We start from the raw sequence: 19,572 nt of genomic DNA, 5'->3' as shown, positions 1-19,572 counted from the left end.
TGCTCTTGTCTGAGGAACTGGGGTTCCCATGGGCTTTCTCAATTTCTTATCCTTTGTCTACAATGGCACTCCCTGCTTTCCTTTCTCAAGTCTCTGGAAAGGGGAGAACTTCCTCCTTCTGTTTCTCCTGTCTCCTTGGGGACCTCACTCCAATGAATATTCAAATTCCCTTGCTACTATCCCTCAATCTTTCTATTGTCTATAAACATAGCCATGCCCTTCCCATCCAAAACATACTCTTTTGACCTTCATCTTTTTTCATTGTTTTTAGGATGGTTTGAATATCAGTGATATTTGTTTTCTAGCTTTGAATTAAAAAGATAACATAGCCATCTTTCTCTCTATGGATTCTGACTTTAGTGCTATGCTTAAAAGGTCCTCTTTGTGACCCAAGATTATAGGAATATCCATAATGCTACAGATCAGGATGGGCTGATCAATGTCCCCAACTCTCCTCTGGTTTTAACTATAGAGTAAATCCAAAATGAGCCAAATGGAGAGCAAATATTTACTAATGAAGGTCCAATAACTCCCATATTACAGAGCATCCTGCTAAAACACTCAACTTGGACTTTCCTAAGTCCAGAGTTTGGGACAGTCAAGTCTGGCAAGAAGACAACATGAATTCTTAGCCCACAGGCCCAACAGCAGGACAGAGAGGCCAAGAAAGCCTGGGAGAGTGCAAGTGACACCAGGCCTGCTTGCAGAAAGTAAACTCCAGCCCTAACCCAGCTGCAACTCTTATACAAAAGGAGGAAGAAGAGGGAGCACATTGTCCTTACCTACCCATGCCATGTTCACTGCAAGAGAGACAGCATGAAGTATTGACCCTGCTTTTAAAACATACTCTCTAAGATACAGGACCCAGCTCAGAGGACATCACACTCTTACTCATGAGATTAGCTATTCCTTGTCCCTTGGAGAGGAGCATGTAGGAGGTGGGAAGAAACACAGAAACCCCCTCTCAGGTACTTCCCAGAAAGGATGGAAGGGTTGGTGGGACTTCCTTTCCATATGGGCCACTGATAAATATGGAGTGGGGAAGAAACGAGTCTTCCACTAGAATCCACCTAAAGTTTCTGTTATCAATTTCAGAAATCATCACACTTTCAAGTTTTCTACAAATAAGTAACATGCAAACATAGTCAACTCAGCAAAGCTGAGGTAATGTGACAAGCTGAGGCTTATGGGTGGATAAGGTTGTCAGCCATCCTGAAGGGCCATTTCAATGAGCTTAGTGCTACTACATAGCAGGCCCTCACAATTCACTTGAAGCTCAATAGACTTAGGCCAGTTTTCAAAGAATTTAAACTAATCAAGGTCCCACCAACATCCTATCATGTACCTTTTTAAAATAGCAGGATGCTTGTCAAAACAGAAATTAAGAAGGATATCCTTTGAGGATTTTGATAGGTGACGTTACTATTCTTCTAATATTATTCCAGTCCCCCTTCCTGTAGTGTCTGTCTCTACAGGATTACATGTGACCCTTCTTGACATCAGGTTTAACCATGTGACTTGCTTTGGTCCATTAATTATAAGGAGAAGTGGTATTTGTCACTTAGAGCAGCTTTAAGAGCCAGCACGTGGTTTGCTGGGTTCTATTTCCCTCTTCCACGAGCCTAGAAATGCCCAGATAGAGGCTATGCCATCATCTGGGTCCCACAGTGAAAATGATGTGGACCATAGCCTCAGCTGACCAGTGGAGGAAATGAAACTTGAGCCACATGGATTTGGGGGCCTTTCATTACCACAACATAACTTAGCTAAACTGACTGATACAGGTGCAGTACCAGAAACGCCAACCTCTTAATGTCTAGGAGTCAGTAACCAGGTCTACCTGAAGCAAACCTTTTTCTTCAGGGTGGATACATGTAAAAGATCCCTCTTGGTTGTGCAAAGATAGCTTGAATGGTGTTGTCCAGGGAGAGCAAATTGCCGTAAGTAATAAGTTAAGGGTGGACAGGCTCTTCTACAATAACAGACAGACCCCCAAATCTCAAGAACTCACAAAATAAAAATTTATTTCTCATGCTCACAAGGTCCAGTGCAGGTTGGTTATTTTCCTGGATGGCTTTCCTCTAAACAATGGCTCTGCCATCTTGCAAGACTTCTTACATAACAGGATCTACATGTGAGACAACTTTGGAATCCCTTACCTCCAGCCATGTGACTAAGGAAAAAAGCACATGGAAGAACTCACAGGAAAGGTTTTATGGAAAGGCGTTGGAAAGGTTTGGACATAGGCCCATGTTCTCTGTGCAGATGTCATCACAGGCACCACCTAGAAGCCCTCCTATGTGACCAAGAGGAAAATAAAATGGATTTATGAATGGTTACATTTTGTCTGCCACAATGAAGCCCTATTTTTATAGCACAAGCATATTCAAGACATGTTGAATTTTGAGCACCTTTAAAAGACTGTGCCATTTGGATGGTAACAGTCACCAACAAAGATGGGCAATGTTGACTATGATCTTTGCCATTAACTTGTCAATGTTGGTCAGCTTGTGCTCCAGCATATCTATGTATGTCAACCCATAACCACAGAGACCAAGTGTGGATGAAGAACCAATGCAGATAGTGGAGGAGTCTGGACCACCAGCAGCATCACTGCTGTGGTGGATATGATGCAGGACTGGTCTTTGGCAGCAATCAATAGTGGTTGTGGGCAAGTGCTGGTGTACCAGAGTCCATTTCTCTCTAAACCTAGCACTAGAAATGTGTTGGGTCCCTCTTTGCTCCAAGTAAACCTGAAGTTCCTGGGCAATTTAAGCAGGTGAACAGATCAAAAGAGAAAGTTCTGCTCTGAGTACTGAGTCATGGGCGGGGCTGAGAGGATACCCTTCCAGTACGTAATTAAAGCGCTTGCAACTGTGGGGGTGTTTGATCAGACATTTCACATAAACAGGATTTGGTGTGAGAACACTTTCAAAGGTTGAGACAGAGCAGCTGGTGGGCAGCCAGCCAACCAATCATCTGGGACTAGAACTGATGTTCTGAGGTCTACTGGGCTCCTTGCAGCCTCCCCTAGCTGCTCAGCCCACTCAGACACAAAACTCAGCGAGGTGCCTCTCCTCTGTGGGTTGCCCCTACGCAAACCCCAACAGCACATCTCATCTCATCAAAAGAGGCCTTTCATATAGAGAACACACTTGGTCAAAGACATCTCCTTCATGGGAAAATGGCATCTGTGCTCAAGAGCGTGACTTTCCCTTGGGAACTATCAAATTATTTGCTCTCACTAAAAGGGTGAACCCATAGGCTTCTTAAGAAAATTGACTGCTATTTCTATTGTTCATCAAGTCAAGTGTTTGACCAACGGGGTCTAGGACTATTGTGATCATCTGGTTGCAACCCAGGCCCCCTCTGCACAAGGTGGAAGCAACCAGTGTCCTGGATCTCCTCAACCCCTGAACTTTGTTGACATTGGCTCCAAGCCCCCAACTCTTATCCTTTCCGAGGCATCCTAGCATCTCCTGTACCTCTGAATGGATGCTGACCTCTCTCACTGTGGGCTCCATCATTACAGTTGTTGCTCTGCTCCACACAAGTGTGACCACTTGGCAGTGGGCCATTGCTCCCACCAGAGACCAGCCCTTGCAAGGCAGCTATAGGCCCCACTATTATGACTATAAGTTCCCTACCCCACTATTGCAGAGTCTCTGCCCCAGATCTGAGTCAATCTCCAAAGGAAGTCGGGTATCTCAACTCACAGTGTTCTCTACTAAAGAACCAGAGAAATGTTCCCAAAGCACAATGCATTCGAGGAGCACCATCCTTGGATCAACCCAAAAGCAATCTTCCTGGGCACCCTAGGCAGTCTTCCTTTACATTGTAGCAGGTATAGTGAGTGCTAAGCCCAAGAGATGAACAATGAATTTTATTTATTTATTTATTTATTTATTTATTTATTTATTTATTTATTTATTTTATATACTCAAGGAGCGCTCCACTTCTAGGCTATTCCTGCCTAAATTTGGCAGGCAGACAAGATAGTGAGCAGGCAACTTTTGAGCAAGCATGGCCTTACAGATTACAGCACAGAGTGAGGACAGTTCATGGTAAACCATAATTGTTGGAAAGAACCAAAGAATTCCCCAGCTGGCATTAGGGGTAGCACCTTCTGAAGGCTTGCTGTGGAATCTTTTGTTTGAGCTTGAAGGAAAGGGAAAACCAGATTGTTCACTTGGTCACTTGGTTTTCCCTTCTGAAAAGTTGCCATATCATAGCTTTCATGAAGAATTTGCTGTCCCAAGGCAATTATGCTCTTTGTAGCTCCATAGAGAGTGACAAATCTAATTGCAAACAAAACAAGAATGTTCATGAAAACCAAAAATTAGCTGGGAAAATCCCATTGGATAAGTTTGCAAGGTCACAACCTAGAAAGTCATAATCTACATAGGTTGGACACAACAGTGATGTATCAAGTTAATGTTACAGAAAAGCTTTTAAGTAGTTTAGTCCTCACAACACCCCTGGCTACTTCATTACAAAAAACACCTAGGTTCTTCAGAAATTTTCCAAGGTCAACTACAGAACCCAGGAGAGAACCTCACTTTTATAATTGATGCATATTATAAACCTGGGAAATACTAAAGGGTAAACTTTAGCTAAAACTTTTCACCTCTCTTTCTCTCTTCCTCCCACCATAAGACCTGGGTCTTAGGGAAATAGCCATGTTTGAAAAATATAACTTGAAGCTATTTCTTTTTCTTGAAGACATCTGAATATGCCAGTGTTTTCCTAAACCAAATGGTAAGCAAGAGGAGTTACAAATTCTGCTCAGAGGAGAGAGGATGGTATTGATCAAGTCTGGGAAGACAAATAGATTTCTCAAGCTTATGAAATGTCCCTGAACAACTGATCTTTAGGATACAACTGTAAGTCACCCTATTGTCCTGCTTTGAGTTTATATATTGCTAAGTGACTTTCCCTAGACAATATGGGGTCTCTGTGAGGCCTTTTCTCAACTTCCCCAATTACTGTTTCTCTGCTCCCTCACCTCAGGTTTCTTTCATTTAATACAGACCATCTACCTTCTACTATAAGATAAAGGTCAGAGTCAAAAACCAAAGTTTCACAAAAACAATAACCGCCTTGTTCCCCACAACCTCTCTCTAACCCATAACCTCCTCAAAGGGAAAAAAAATGCAAGAAGGGATCTTGGTTTGAATGGAAATTGATTAAACTTTTTTTTCCAGTTTCCACATTGTTTAAACTCTTGGTTTCTAGTGACCTTTCAAATACAGAATCATTAAATGCTGAAGCTGTTATTGAAAAACCTAAATTTAAAAGCCATCCATTTTGCCAGCTTGTACTTATGGGACACCCAAGACCCTGAAATTTCACAGTCTCCCTACCCCCTATGGGCACTGCCACAGCATGCGGGGGATGCCAGTGCATTTTAAATAATCAAGGAATTATAACTCACAGTGCCGAAATTTCTCATGAGAATTTTATTCCATCTCTAGAGACCTATGAAGGAATGTTCCAGAAATGTGTTCAGATATAGATTGGTAAAGACAGTTATATATACAGCTTTCTCATGCATCTCCAGCATATTTCCAGATAACTGTATAGCTGAACACATTTCGTGTATTACACAGACAATTGGATTCTGTTGCCTGGATATCCCCATGCACTTCAGCTTTTGGAATGAAAGTTTTAATCACACAAATGAAATGGCGCATACACCCAAGTTCCACCCATAGGACAAGCAAAGAGAATGAGATCTATTCCCCTCCACTGGTCCATTCTGCAGCCTAACTCTCCATGACTACCAGATTCAACTCTGGTGCCTGCTCTCTTCCAACACTGCTGCCCACACTAACACCAATCTTATTTGTATTCCCTAAAACACTATCAACTTAAAGCCGTTGTGTGCAACAGAAGTCTAATAAGAATGTAGGCAGGAGCACGGTAAAGCTGATACCGTACAGAAACATTAGTCATTGCCGTCCTCAACCGCCTTGACCATCTCCACCACAGGTAATATCCCACACACCAAGGATTTCCGCAGGACCCTGTTGGATGCCCCTCTGTGGATGTCGCCCATCTTTCATTTTCTAAACCTCTCTCCCAGGCTCCCCATGTGTATGCAGGCCTCTCACATTTATGCAGTGGGTAATTCACCTCTCCTGTTGTTTCCCTTCCCTCCCCCGGGGGGATGCTCACAAAAAGACCCACCGGTGATTTTTTTTTAAGCAAAACACTTCACTTAAGATGCCCAAGGAAGGAAGTCGGTTTTTGTTTCAAATAACATTCCTTTTCACTACACACACACCAGCACCAAAGTGTATATATATTCGAATATTAGTAGGTTAGTTAGTCAACTATCAAATACATCTTTAACTATCAAAGAGATTGTCCCTGACTAATGGGGTGTGCTTGCTCTACTCTGTGTGTGTGTGTGTGTGTGTGTGTGTGTGTGTGTGTGTGTGTGTTGTATATTATTTTTTAATGATTAGGTCCTACTGTACAGTTGAAAAAGAAAAAAAAAACAATGTTAATGGAAACAGAAATCTGAGGCTAATCCTTCTTCTCTTTCCCTATATCCTACCCATATGTATGTTCCACTTCCAAAATCTCATATCCCATCTTCTCTCCACTGCTACTACTTTCATTCAAGATCCGCCATGCATCTCCATGCTTTTATTCTTACAATTCATGGCAGAAAGATTTTTAAAATGTGTCATGACACACCCTGCTTAAAATTCTTTGGAGGCCTCCCAATAAAACACCTTCCTAAGGCCCAGCAGGAGCTGGTCCTCACCTTTTTCTCCGAACTCACTTCCTGCTGCTCACTGTACTCTAAGTCATCAGTTGGAGCACATCAAACTCATCCCTGTCCCAGAAGCTTAGCACATCCCTCTCCATGGGGCTGGTTTCTTCTTATTTTATATTATCTTGATTTGATGGCACCTCCTTAATGGTCCCTCTCTAAACACGCTATTGGAAATAGGTTATGACATTATTCTCTGACATTGTATCATAATAACAACCTATAATTACTTAACTACTCATTTATATGCACCTCTAACAGAATGAAAGTTCCCTGGGGCAGAGACCACGTTTGTTTTGTTTTCTGTTGTATCCCCTGAAAATTAAGGCAACATGTGATTAATAGCAATGTATGGATGGATGAATGCTAGGAATTTTATTCATAGTTATAAAAATGTGATTTTCACCTTCTAGGATCTTACCCTCAAACAAGAGGAATAAGACTAGTGAATAAATAATGACAAAATGTTCAAAGAATTCAGAAAAGGAAGAGATGCTAGTAAGATAACCAAAGGTTTGTTAGATTAGTGGGTATTTGACATGAACACTGAGGGATGGATAAGATCTCAAAGGATGGAAACTATAATATTGCAGGTAGAATGAGCAAAGACGTGAATATATAAAGTACAAAGCACACCTGGAGGTAATGTATTGAGCAATTTTGCTAGAGGAGGTTTGTATAAGCTAAGTGGGGAAAGGCATATCGGGACCAGATTTTTAAAGGTCATGAATGCTAGAATAAGAAACTTAAGTCTTCAGTGTCTTTAAGAAAACATTGACATAATCAAAGTAAACTTAAGCAAGGGGAAACATGCAGTGGCATATAAAACCAATTGGAAGGTGTATTTATTTGCTTGGGCTGCCATAACCAAGTACCACCTACTGGGTGGTTTATACAACAGAAATTTATTTTTTCAGAGCTCTGGAGGCGAGAAGTCCAGGTTTTGGCATGCTTGGCTTCTTCTGTGTTCTCAAAAGGTCATCTTTCTGTGCATGCATGTGATGGGCATCTGTGTATCCTAATCTCCTTTTATTAGGACACCACTCCTACTAGATTAGGGCCTACCACAATAACCTCATTTTAATGTAGTTGAATCTTTAAAGGCTCTGTCTCCAAATACTCACTTTCTGAGGTACTGAGCACTAGGACTTTGGGGGAGGGGACAATTCAGGCCATAACAGATGATGGAGGAGAAGGTGATTTTTGAAACTGTGTGTTAAGATGTCTCATCTTCGCTTTCTGAGGGAAGGCCCCTCCTCCTCTGTTGATCATGAAAAATCTTGGAGGAGTCTTGGGTATATTCAAGTAGAAAAGAACCCCTCTAGTTTTGATGTAAGGAAATCCAGGACAATGGTTTCTGGCTAATAAGCATTCTCCCCCTTCCTTACTGCGATGAAGTTCTTAGAAAAGTTAGAGTCAATATTTTAAATTCTGAATTTTTGATCTATGAAGACCTTAAGTAAAAATATTTCCATAGTCTCATATCAGGAATGGTTCCTTTTGTCCTATACCACATATTATTGCCTCAGGAATCCTGGAAATTTTGTATATGATCATGTTCCCTGTTCTTACTGGTTCCTAGATAGGCCCATCTCCAACAAACGTAATGAGCTCTGGAGTGTGAACTTATGTTCTAACTTCACTCTTGGGTCCATATAATGTTCCCGCCCTTATTTTCCCATTGCCTCCTTTGTTGTATCCATTTACTCTTTTTTAATTTTGCAAGCTTTCTTAAATCCTTTAGTACCAAGGCAGAGTATTTTTAAAGAATAAATGTTGAATTAACAACAATGGCAAAACCTGACATTAAATTTAATAATTTTATTTCACAGTTCTCACATACCAGGTATGTCCATAAAACTAACAGTGAACTGACAGGAGGAAAGTGGATGAGAGGAGAAAGTGGAGGCTCTCCTGTATTAGGCATTTACATCTCAGGGTCAGGTTCTCCACCAGCCCTAGAGCAGCTGCTTTTTATAATCCTCCAGTGAATCCCAGTTACACACTGAATAATTCCCTCTATTCACTGTCCTCACCATCAACCCTGTGCTCATTTCTCTGAGCTCCTTTATCCAGGAGGTGTCCCTATTGGTCAGGATCCAGTACCTAAACCTCAGATAGTGGTCATTTAGGTGACATGCCAGTGAATCCTATGAAACCACCAGCCCACATTCTGACTGTACATAACCTTTAGACACACATTGTCTAACACTGGGGTCCGTTTTATACATATGTATACATATGTATGTATATCTTTTCTCTCCAAGTAGATTTCTCTCAGATCATCAATTTGAAAGGGGGAGGGAAGACCTATCTTTTTGCTTTTTGAGAGCTCCTTATATATGTCACAATGCTAGGGATGCATCACTAAATACTTAATATAACTGAATTCAGTCCATCTAAAAAGGGTAGAAAAGCTAGAAATAGCAACAGCTAAAGAAGAAAAGGGAAGCTGCAGGTCCAAGAACTAACCTCAGTTAACTGGGTCTGTGTGGGGGCTTTACCAGGCAACCAGAGCAGACCACATGGGGGCTGACCACAGGACACTTAAAAGAGAGGAATTCATTGGGAGGAAGGAAAGGGGTTATTGCTCACAGTGCTATTTGAAGAAATAGTCAGCCTCAAGCAAGGAACACTTGTATTAAAAAAAAAAAAGTCCTAGGCTATCCAGGTTGGAAGAATGTATAGGAAACATAAAATGTATAGAAGAAAACACACATTTGTTGAGCACCAGGGCCCGAGCACCAGGATGAATGTATTACATACATTATTTAATCTTCTCAACTAATCTGTGAGGCAGCCACTCCAGGAAACAGGTTGCAAGAAGTTAACAACTTCCCTTAAGTCATGTAGCTTGTAAATTATGGCGCTGAGAGCTGAGGCTCAGTCTATCTGGCAAGAAAACCCAAGCTCATGATTCAATATTGCATATTGGGCATTAAGTGTGGGGGATTCAGATAGAGATGAAGATGGTGAGAGAACAGTCAAGGATATTAAAAACAAGAAGTGAAGTTCAAGGTCGGAGTTTCAGGATAAAAAATCATGAGCACCAGACCTGTGCAAGAATATATATGTCCCACCAGAATGAGGCTACTTTTTAAAATGCACCAATTAACCCCCTTGATGTCTACCTTATTCCACAAAATTTGGTAATTCAGATAATGTTCCTTGTGGTTCCTGTGACAGTTCTCTTTCAATTCTCATGGTTAAGAGAACTTAACTTTTCTTACTAACATGAAATTTCCCCTGTCTTCCCCTTTCATAACACTGTAAATGGGCACTCCCAGAAAACCGAGAAAACTGCTTATTTGTGTAACACACCCATTTTAAAAAGACAATCCCTTAAGAGAATAAAAAGTCAAACCACAGTTGGAAAGAATATATTTGCAAAACAACTATCTGGTAAAGGAATTGTATCCAAAAGTTATAAGGAACTCTTAAAACTCAACAATACAAAAATAGACAACCCCATTTAAAAATGGGCAAAATCTCTCAACAGACAGTTTACTAAAAAAGATATACCAATGGCAAACTAGTACATGAAAAGATACTAAACATCATATGTCATCAGGGAATTGCAAACTAAAACATCAGTGAGACACCATTACATACACCAATTAGAATGGCAAAAATCCAAAACAATCACAACATCAAATATTGGTAAGGATGTGGAGCAACAGGAACTCCCATTCATTGCCAAAGGGAATGCAAAGTGGTACAGCTTGGCAGTTTCTTACAGAGCAAACCATAGTCTCACCATACAATCTATCAATTGTGCTCCCTGGTGTTTCAACCCAAATGAGTTGAAAACTGATGTCCACACAAAAAACCTACAAATAAATATTTATAAGTTTTATTCATAATTGATAAAAATTAGAAACAATTAGATGTCCATCAATAGGAGAACGGATAAAGTTAGTACATTCATAAAATGAAATACTATTAAATACTATTAAGCAATAAAAATAAATTAGTTACCAAGGCATGAAAAGACCTTAAATACATATTGCTAAGTGAAAAAGAAAAACCAGTCTGAAAAGCCTATATACTATATCATTCCAACTACGTGACAGTTAGAAAAAAAAGAGGCAAAATTACAGAGACAGTAAAAACAATGGTGGCTGCCAGGGATTCTGAGAGAAGGAAGGAGGCATGAACAGGTGAGACACAGGAAACTATTGGGATGGTGAAACTATTCTGTATGATATTGTAATGATGGATACAGGACATTATGCATTTGTCAAAAGTCACAGGATGTATAACACAAAGGGTGAAGCTTAATGAGAACTACGGACTTTAGTTAATAATAATGTATCTATATTGGTTCATCAATTATAACAAATACACCACACCAGTGCAAGATGTTAATAACAGGGGGAATTGTGTCTATGTGTGTATGTGGTGGTGGTGTGTATAGGGAGACTATGGATGGAGACTATGGGAACTCTGTACTTTCTGCTTAATTTTTCTGTAAACCTATAACTGACTATTAATTTAAATTAAATCTATTGATTTAAAAAAGGAAAGAGAAAAAGGACAATACCAAAACATGCATGTCTACTAGACTCAATATTAATGGTGGGAAAATTGACCCTATAAACATGTTTGCTTCATGGCCATCTTGGTAATCTTTGGCAAATTTTCATTTTCCTTTGTCCTGTGAGGCTGCATTTTACATTTGAACCAAATCTTAATCTTTCATTTGAAAATGCTGTTTATGATGACTACACCTTATTTTTCTTATATAGAGAATCCACACAAAAATAGCTGTCTAAATCCAACTTAGTGAAAATTTCAATTCAGCGCTTCAAGTTGTTTAGAAGAAATCACATTGTTTCCCAATCATGAGCATAAAGGGGTGTTCTTCTCTGAAGAAAATTCATTTTGTTTTTGTTGAAAAGAGAAAACCCTCTTTTGAAAAATCCTCATTTCGTTTGCATCCATCAAGTCTCTTATAAAGTTTGGGAACTAATTACCTGTGTAGCATCAAGACTGAAAGAAAAATGACAAAATGACTAGTGATTACATAGCTCCAACTAGAAATGCAGTATGTTTGAGACAATTCCACTACACCCTCTCCCAAGACACACAGAGAGAAAATAACTCTGGTATCCACACTGGAGTCTTATCATTTGCTTATTATGACTTTATGTGGTTTCATGAAAGGCGAGGGACAGTCATTGTGTCACAGTGTTTGTAAAATGGGGAAGAAAGATGAGGAAGCCATAACTCCTGGAAAGCTACAGCCCAAGTGAGGAATAAAACTCAGGGGACGCGGGGACGTTGGGGAAATTCCTCCAAGGCTGGAAAGTGAAAAACAACATCATCAGATTTCAAATACATGGTTTGCAGCCCATTTGAGTCAGTACAGAAAAGAGTGCTGGTGTCAGAGTGAAATATTTGCATTCACAAACCTCTCTTACAGCATTTCATTTATTTGGACAGGGTTTTTTGTTTTTGTTTTTTTTTAGTTTACAATCTGGAATGAGAGAGGGCCCTTCATTGTAAGATTGTTTCCACTTGTTCTAGGTTTGATAATTTTCATGAAAAAGTTTGGAGGATAAAGAAAAACTGAATGACACAGACAAAGCCGTGGACACAGCCACGCAGAAGCCATGGTACATAAGAGGGCCCTTCATTGTAAGATTGTTTCCACTTGTTCTAGGTTTGATAATTTTCATGAAAAAGTTTGGAGGATAAAGAAAAACTGAATGACACAGACAAAGCCGTGGACACAGCCACGCAGAAGCCATGGTACATACTGGGTGACAAGTGACTCATGAGAGGGACAGACCCAGTGCTGCAGGGAGCCAGCAGCGCCATCTTGTCAGAAGAGGTATCTGGGGGTGGGCCTATGTGTCAGGCCTCCAAGAGTGGGGGGACTGGACCCAGGAAGCTGAGGCAGGGCTGGGAGGACGCCCAGCCCCATCCCCACCTCCAGCCTCGACAGCAGGAGAGCCTAGGATCCCAGGGAGGGCTTTGGAGGGCCCAGTGGTCCCACTGTAAGAGGTGTCTGAGTCCAGGGCCAGGCTGGTTTAGGGACGTGGCCTCCAGTGCCCAGGCCCTGAGTAGAGGGTGTGCTGAAGCGCAGACCTGGCGGCAGGGAGGCCCGAAGAGGCCTCTGCTTGCCCCAGAGCAGCTGTGAGCCAAGGAGGCCTAGCTCTCCCTGCCGGAGGCCTCAGGCCCCCCTCACTGACTTATTTGGAGTGAAGTCCTGATGAAAGTGTCTTCCAATTTTTTGTTGTTCAGAGTGCTGCCGTGAGTTTTCCCATTAAGTGCTTGTCAGGCTGATGGGGGGGGGGGGGGGGGGGGGGGTGTGCAGAGGGAGGTCTCCTTGTCAAGTTCCAGATCCATGTCAGGGGGAGCCTTGCCTTTTCACCCGGGGGTGATGTGCGCCCCGAGTGTTAGTGTGGATGGAGCCTGTCGCCTGCCTGGTCCTGGGATGACAGTGGACAGGAGCACTGTCCTACAGACTTCCTTCCCCACGGAGATAACCATGTTTCTCCTCCGTCTTGCTGATGTGGTAAATCACATCGATTTTAAATCTGGTTTCTGCGTTGCATTTCTCAGGGGTCCCCTAGTTAGTCTTTTGCATTTTCCTTGATATGTGCAGTTGGATTCCATTTGCTGGTTTTTTTGTTGAGGTTTCTAAAATATTTTTCTCAGTTCATCATTGGACTTTTGGTTTTAAGATTTAAAGGATAATTACACTGGATTTATATGTCAATCATTCTGCAATATACTTATAACTCCCGATGCGAGGCTGAATGACTCACACTGATGACCTTCACTTCCACTAAGCTCTAAGTCCATTATATCTGAGAACATCTCCTACACAAACAAAGTATCCTCTCCCATAACATCTAAACAGGAATTTTCTACAAGCAATTTAACAAAGTCGTCCATGGTGTTGCAGTTGCTTTTTTCATATATTTGGTATTCACTTTCTGCAATACTCATCAGCTGCCTTCGGATATAGCCTTGTAAACCCACGCTGTAAACCTTGGCCCCCATATTCCGAGCCGTGTCAGCCTTTCTTGTACACTGGTTGAATCAGCTCATTTACCTTTTTAAATGCGGGCTCCATGTCTAGATCTCCTAAAGGCACTATATTTCGAAGTTTCTTAAGACCTTTCTGTATTGCTTTTCTCTGGAGCTGCTTTTGCCACCCGTCCCTGACAGAGATGACTTCCAAGTAGCATCTAGCTCAGCGGTTCTCAACCTGTGGGTCGCGACCCTTTTGGCGGTCGAACGACCCTATCACAGGGGTCGCCTAAGACCATCCTGCATATCAGATATTTACATTACAATTCGTAACAGTAGCAACATTACAGTTATGAAAATAATTTTATGGTTAGGTCACAACATGAGGAACTGTATTTAAAGGGCCAGAAGGTTGAGAACCACTGACTAGCTGAAAGCCTGTTGCCTAAGCTACAGGGGGAGGGCTCGGTTCCTTATCTGCGCCAAAGGTGAAGTCCTCTGACCACATGCACACCCACTTGGCCCTCCCCCTCCCCTGCTTCTCACTGTCACTAGGCCTAGAAGCCAGCAAGATTCTATTTGGACAGTTTTCCACTAAAGATAGATGTTTACTTCCTTCCTCATAGTGGCACTCTCAGGTGTAAGTAGGAAGTGATAAAGGTGGAGAAATTATAATTCAATGTTCTGATGAGAACTAAAGCTTTGTGAGACTATTTGAATGGGGATGGACAATCTCTTACATAGCTCTAAGAGGCTCCAGTGAGATCATCCACTCCTCTCTGAAACCAAAAGGCCAACTAGCCAAAATATTAACAGCTTTACCTTAAGAATCATAATCCTCCACACTGTCCCTGTGAACGGCAGACACTAGACGATAACTGACCCTTTTGCGCCTTTCAGCGCTGCCCCTGACTCAGCTCCCGCATCCCCCTGAGGTAGCCAGCCAATCAGCCTTCTCTTCTGAGCACCAGGGTTTCTCTAGCTCCTCTTCCTATCCTAGGCCTCTGCCTCCGACAGGGGGTGCTACGCTGTGTTTCAGCCAGTAGTATGTCTACATACTACCAGGCATCTCCTCTGACTTCCTGTGTTCATTTTGAAATGAGAATGTGTGAAGTAATTAGGTACAAAGAAACAAAAGTTATTCAATAACCATGAAACAGTAAATTAAAATATCATTTCTGCCGAAACCGGTTTGGCTCAGTGGATAGAGCGTCGACCTGCGGACTGAAAGGTCCCAGGTTCGATTCCGGTCGAGGGCATGTACCTGGGTTGCGGGCACATCCCCAGTGGGAGATGTGCAGGAGGCAGCTGATCGATGTTTCTCTCTCATCGATGTTTCTAACTCTCTATCTCTCTCCCTTCCTCTCTGTAAAAAATCAATAAAAATATATTTTTAAAAAAAATAAAATAAAATATCATTTCTGTGAATTTTATAATTGACCACACTTTCTTTTTGGATCTGTAAAACAGTGCATCTAAAATTTCCTTTTTAATTAAAGAAAATACATGAGAATGCATAATATTTTTGAAAAAAAATCAATGAACCCAAACACATAGAGAAGAGAATTTACAAGTTAATTTTACAGTGAACCTACAGTTACCTCCATTTTGTTTTAATTTTATTGCTCTGTTATTTCTGGCATTTGGAAATACAAAATAATCAACAATTTTTTTTTCAAGTCATCAGTCTGGTCATTCAGAATCACATATATCTCAGACATTCACACAGGAATAAAAGTCTCAGAAAATACACCGAATATGGACTGATCCCCTGGAAGTTTAATTTTGTCATATGGCTTTTTCTAAAATGGAAGTCTCCAAAAATGATATAACTAATAATTTCTTTCAGTGGTATACTTATTCAGGAGCATTTACGGCACGTGAACTTTAGAAGAAACCGCCATATATATGTGAGGAGTGAGTACGGGTAGAGGTCAATTGGCACATCTGTGGGGGCCGTCCCACATAGATATTTTGACACCCTATTAAACATTCTGAAAATCCCATAGGCCTTTAAGCCTCCCATACAGTCGGATCTGAGACAGAGGTGAGTTTCCTGGCATTACCCACCAAAAAAAAGAAGAAGAAGAAGGTCTGTGTGGGATGAGGGGTAATTGACAAGTATGACTGGAGACTTGGGGGGCAGAGTAGTCAAAGCTGTGGTTTAACTAACAATTTCAGTTTTGAGTTGCTGGGGCCCCCCTAAGCTAGAAAAGTGATATCTGGTGGAGAAAATCTGCCAGGCATTGGCTCTGAAGACCTCCCACCAGACCCTCAGATCATCGTGAAGCAGGAAATGCTCTGATAGAATTGCTGATGTGTCAGAGTCTCCCGCCAATTTCTTAAAGGCCAACTTTTAGAGTTGGTATCCGGCTTCTCTGTTGATCTTTAGTTCTCCATCTAAATTTTCTTCACTCCCTCCCCAAGTCTAATTAATCAGAAAAATAGTTTAGTCTATATGACTTTTAGCATTTTTTTTCTTGGAGTACATGAGTTTGAGTTTTTTTATTTATAAGTACATATAATCCATTGTCAGACTTTACTCATTCTCCAAGATTCAGTTCAGGTTCCACCTACAGTATAAAGCTTCCTTTAACTACCCCCATAGCTAGGCATCCATTCTTATGTTGTTATTGAAGTTTATGAATATCTTTATTACATCAAAATTTATAACATATCTATCTCCTTGAGGCAAAAGCCATGTTTCATTGATGTGATATCTTTGTTCCTTGATTGATTCTAAACTCAATATTTCTTGGGGGAATAAAATAATAAGAAGGAATATGGGAGGATGGATAAAAGAAAAGGGAAATTACTTTGTTATTATATATTCAAACAATTATTTCTAGATGACAAAAATTCAGTCATCTTATGCTCACATAAATAGTTACTGGAGTGAACCAAAATGTACCTTTACACAATATAGGAGAAGGAGCAGGTCAACTTTTTTTCCTATGAGGCCATATCTCAGAAGTAGTTGTTTTCTTGGAGATGCCTCAGATCACCATGTCTGGGGATTCTGTAGTTCCTTTCCCAGGTAAAAAGACCAGGCTGTCTTCCCAGGCTAAAAGCTCTTAGGAGTGGCCCAGGATACATACCCCAGTCCTCCAAATGAACAGAAGTTTAAAGCACTTGTTCAACAAATACTCACCAAAGTGAATGAATAAAAAGTCAACTGTGCAGAACAAAATTACAATCCTACTCAAGGGAAAAAACATAGCCCAACTGCTCTAGAATGGCAGAGCAAGCCTGAGCTCAACTCTTCAAGGCAGAACTGCTGACCAAGGCTCTTCCCAGGAACAATGAATTCACAGTGAACAAATAGCTGGTTTTAGCAGAACTGAAACATACACACACCTGTTTTGAATGGGAGATCATAGAGGAGTGATCTTCAAAAGTCACTTTACTGTGAATATAGACTTCTGCTCTTCTGAAGACAACTGAATGGAGCCAGAATTCTAGCCCGGCTGTTGGCCAAAAATAGATAAGTGACTTTAAACAAGTCATTTCAGTTTTCTGTGCCTTGTTTCTTCATCTCTTCAAGGGAGATCATAATCTCTGTTATAGCTCAGGGTTCAGTTTAATCTCCTAAGAGTTATCTAACAGCAGTTCTTGATACATAGATAATCAAGGGAAAACGTGGAATAAATAAAATGAAGTGGGACAGAAGAAACATCCTGCTTTAATTTTTCTGCATTTGAAGCAACTTAATTAATCAAAGAGTTCACAGTCATAGACAGGGGTTCTTGACCTGGAGTCTACAAACAGAATTAAAGGGAATCTATGAAATCAAATTGAAAAAAATATGTACCATTATTTTTGCTAACTTCTAACTAAAATTTAACATTTCTTTTTATAATCAATGCAGGCAATAAACTCATTTCAATACTAGTAGCAGTAATTGTGACCTTGTTCTCAACTAAAATCACAGATATTTTCATATTTTCACAGTCTTTGAAGATGTTGTAAGCTACTAAGATGGTGGATACCCAAGATCCACTTACACTCATGACCACTGAAGTTACACTGGTAATTAGAGCCACCAGTTAATTTTATGTACTGCATTAATAAAGAAGTACATATATTACTAGCACATATTTGGAATTTTATAAATATTTAAATAAATATATTTAAGTATAATTGGTTTCCTTCGTAATCCTATGTGCTTTAGTTTATAAATTTTAAAACATTCTGAGACGAGGTTCATGCTCTTCTCATGATGGCCAAGGGGGTTTGTGTCATAGAACATTAAGGACTTCTGGTCTGAAGAGAATTCAGACAGGCACACAGCTCCTATGCCAGCTTGGCTGAAGTGTGGTGATTATCTTTTAGTGAAAGTGTGGTTTCTAACCTTCTATCTGCTTCTCTGAGCTACTCTGGGTCCTTCCAATACGTTTCTTTTCTGTTTATATCATCTAAAGTTCATATCTATTAAGTGCAACCAAGACTCTCAACTACCACAGCAATTACTTAGTATTTGTACACTATGATTTTAATAAGTATACTTCATAGAAAAAGCATAAATATCTATCATATGCTAATCAAAAATATTACCAGTTTATCCCTGGCTGGTTTGTCTCAGTGGATAGAGCGTCGGCCTGCGAACTCAAGGGTCCCGAGTTTGATTCCGGTCAGGGGCATGTACCTTGGTTGCGGGCACATCCCCAGTGGGAGGTGTGCAGGAGGCAGCTGATCTATGTTTCTCTCTCATTGATGTTTCTGGCTCTCTATCCCTTTCCCTTCCTCTCTGTATAAAAATCAATAAAATGTATTTTAAAAAAATATATTACCAGTTTAATAAGTTTTGTTACTGAATCTCATCGGCCCTAACAGATGCTACCACCTACCTTATCGCAACTGCTAAACGACAGGCAAACCTAATGAGAATTGAAAATGGAATTGCCACATGAAGTGGCAGCAGTGTTTATACACTTATAAAATATAAACTGTCTTGGATAATGTATCTTAGTAATGATATGATGTATCTTATCTTACTCCACTGTTGGGCTTTTCTTATCATTCCCTTGCTATCGTCCAAATGACTAAGGCAATAGTCAGTGATTGATGGCTCAGACATGTAGAATTAAAGGGTAATTATTTTGTTCTTTCTTCGACCCAGAAGGCTTTACTTACTGAGTAAAAAAGAGGCAATCTCAATGCAGCACTCCCATGGCATGAATAATCAAGAGCAAAGCTCAGTTGAGATTCTAAAACAGATGTGGAAAATAGGTTTCACCTTCCATGCCCACTGGGATCTGGTGGCAGTGGTTGCCTGAAGTGTCTTAAGATTGCTATAAGGAATTGATTAAAAATGCTTGTGAAGGGCACAGAGGTGGTGACATGAGTGCTACGTATCCTCCATCCTAGCTCTATATATTTTCATGAAAAATTACCCAGATGGAACCACACAACAGAGTTAGACTAGAAGAAAGCCCTCTGTCCATTGGCTGATTTTTTAAAATATATTTTCATTGATTTCAGAGAGGAGGGAGAGGGAGAGATAGAAACATCAATGATGAGAGAGAATCACTGATCAGCTGCCTCCTGCCTGCCCCCAACTGGTGATCAAGCTGGCAACCTGGGCATGTGCCCTTGACCGAAATCCAACCTGGGACCCTTTGGTCCACAGACAGACGCTCTATCCACTAAGCCAAACCAGCCTGGGCAATTGGCTGATTTTTTATGAGTTACATTTTTATTCTTGATAGGCCTGCCGAGATTTCTTAGGTCCAATATCATGAGCTATTAGTAGACATGAGAATTAAAAACATAGTAATAGTAAATAAACCTTTGAAAACTTTCCC

Source organism: Myotis brandtii, unplaced genomic scaffold (assembly GCF_000412655.1).
Source record: "Myotis brandtii unplaced genomic scaffold, ASM41265v1 scaffold250, whole genome shotgun sequence".
Taxonomy (NCBI): Eukaryota; Metazoa; Chordata; class Mammalia; order Chiroptera; family Vespertilionidae; genus Myotis; species Myotis brandtii.
Note: the sequence above shows the minus strand (reverse complement) of the source record.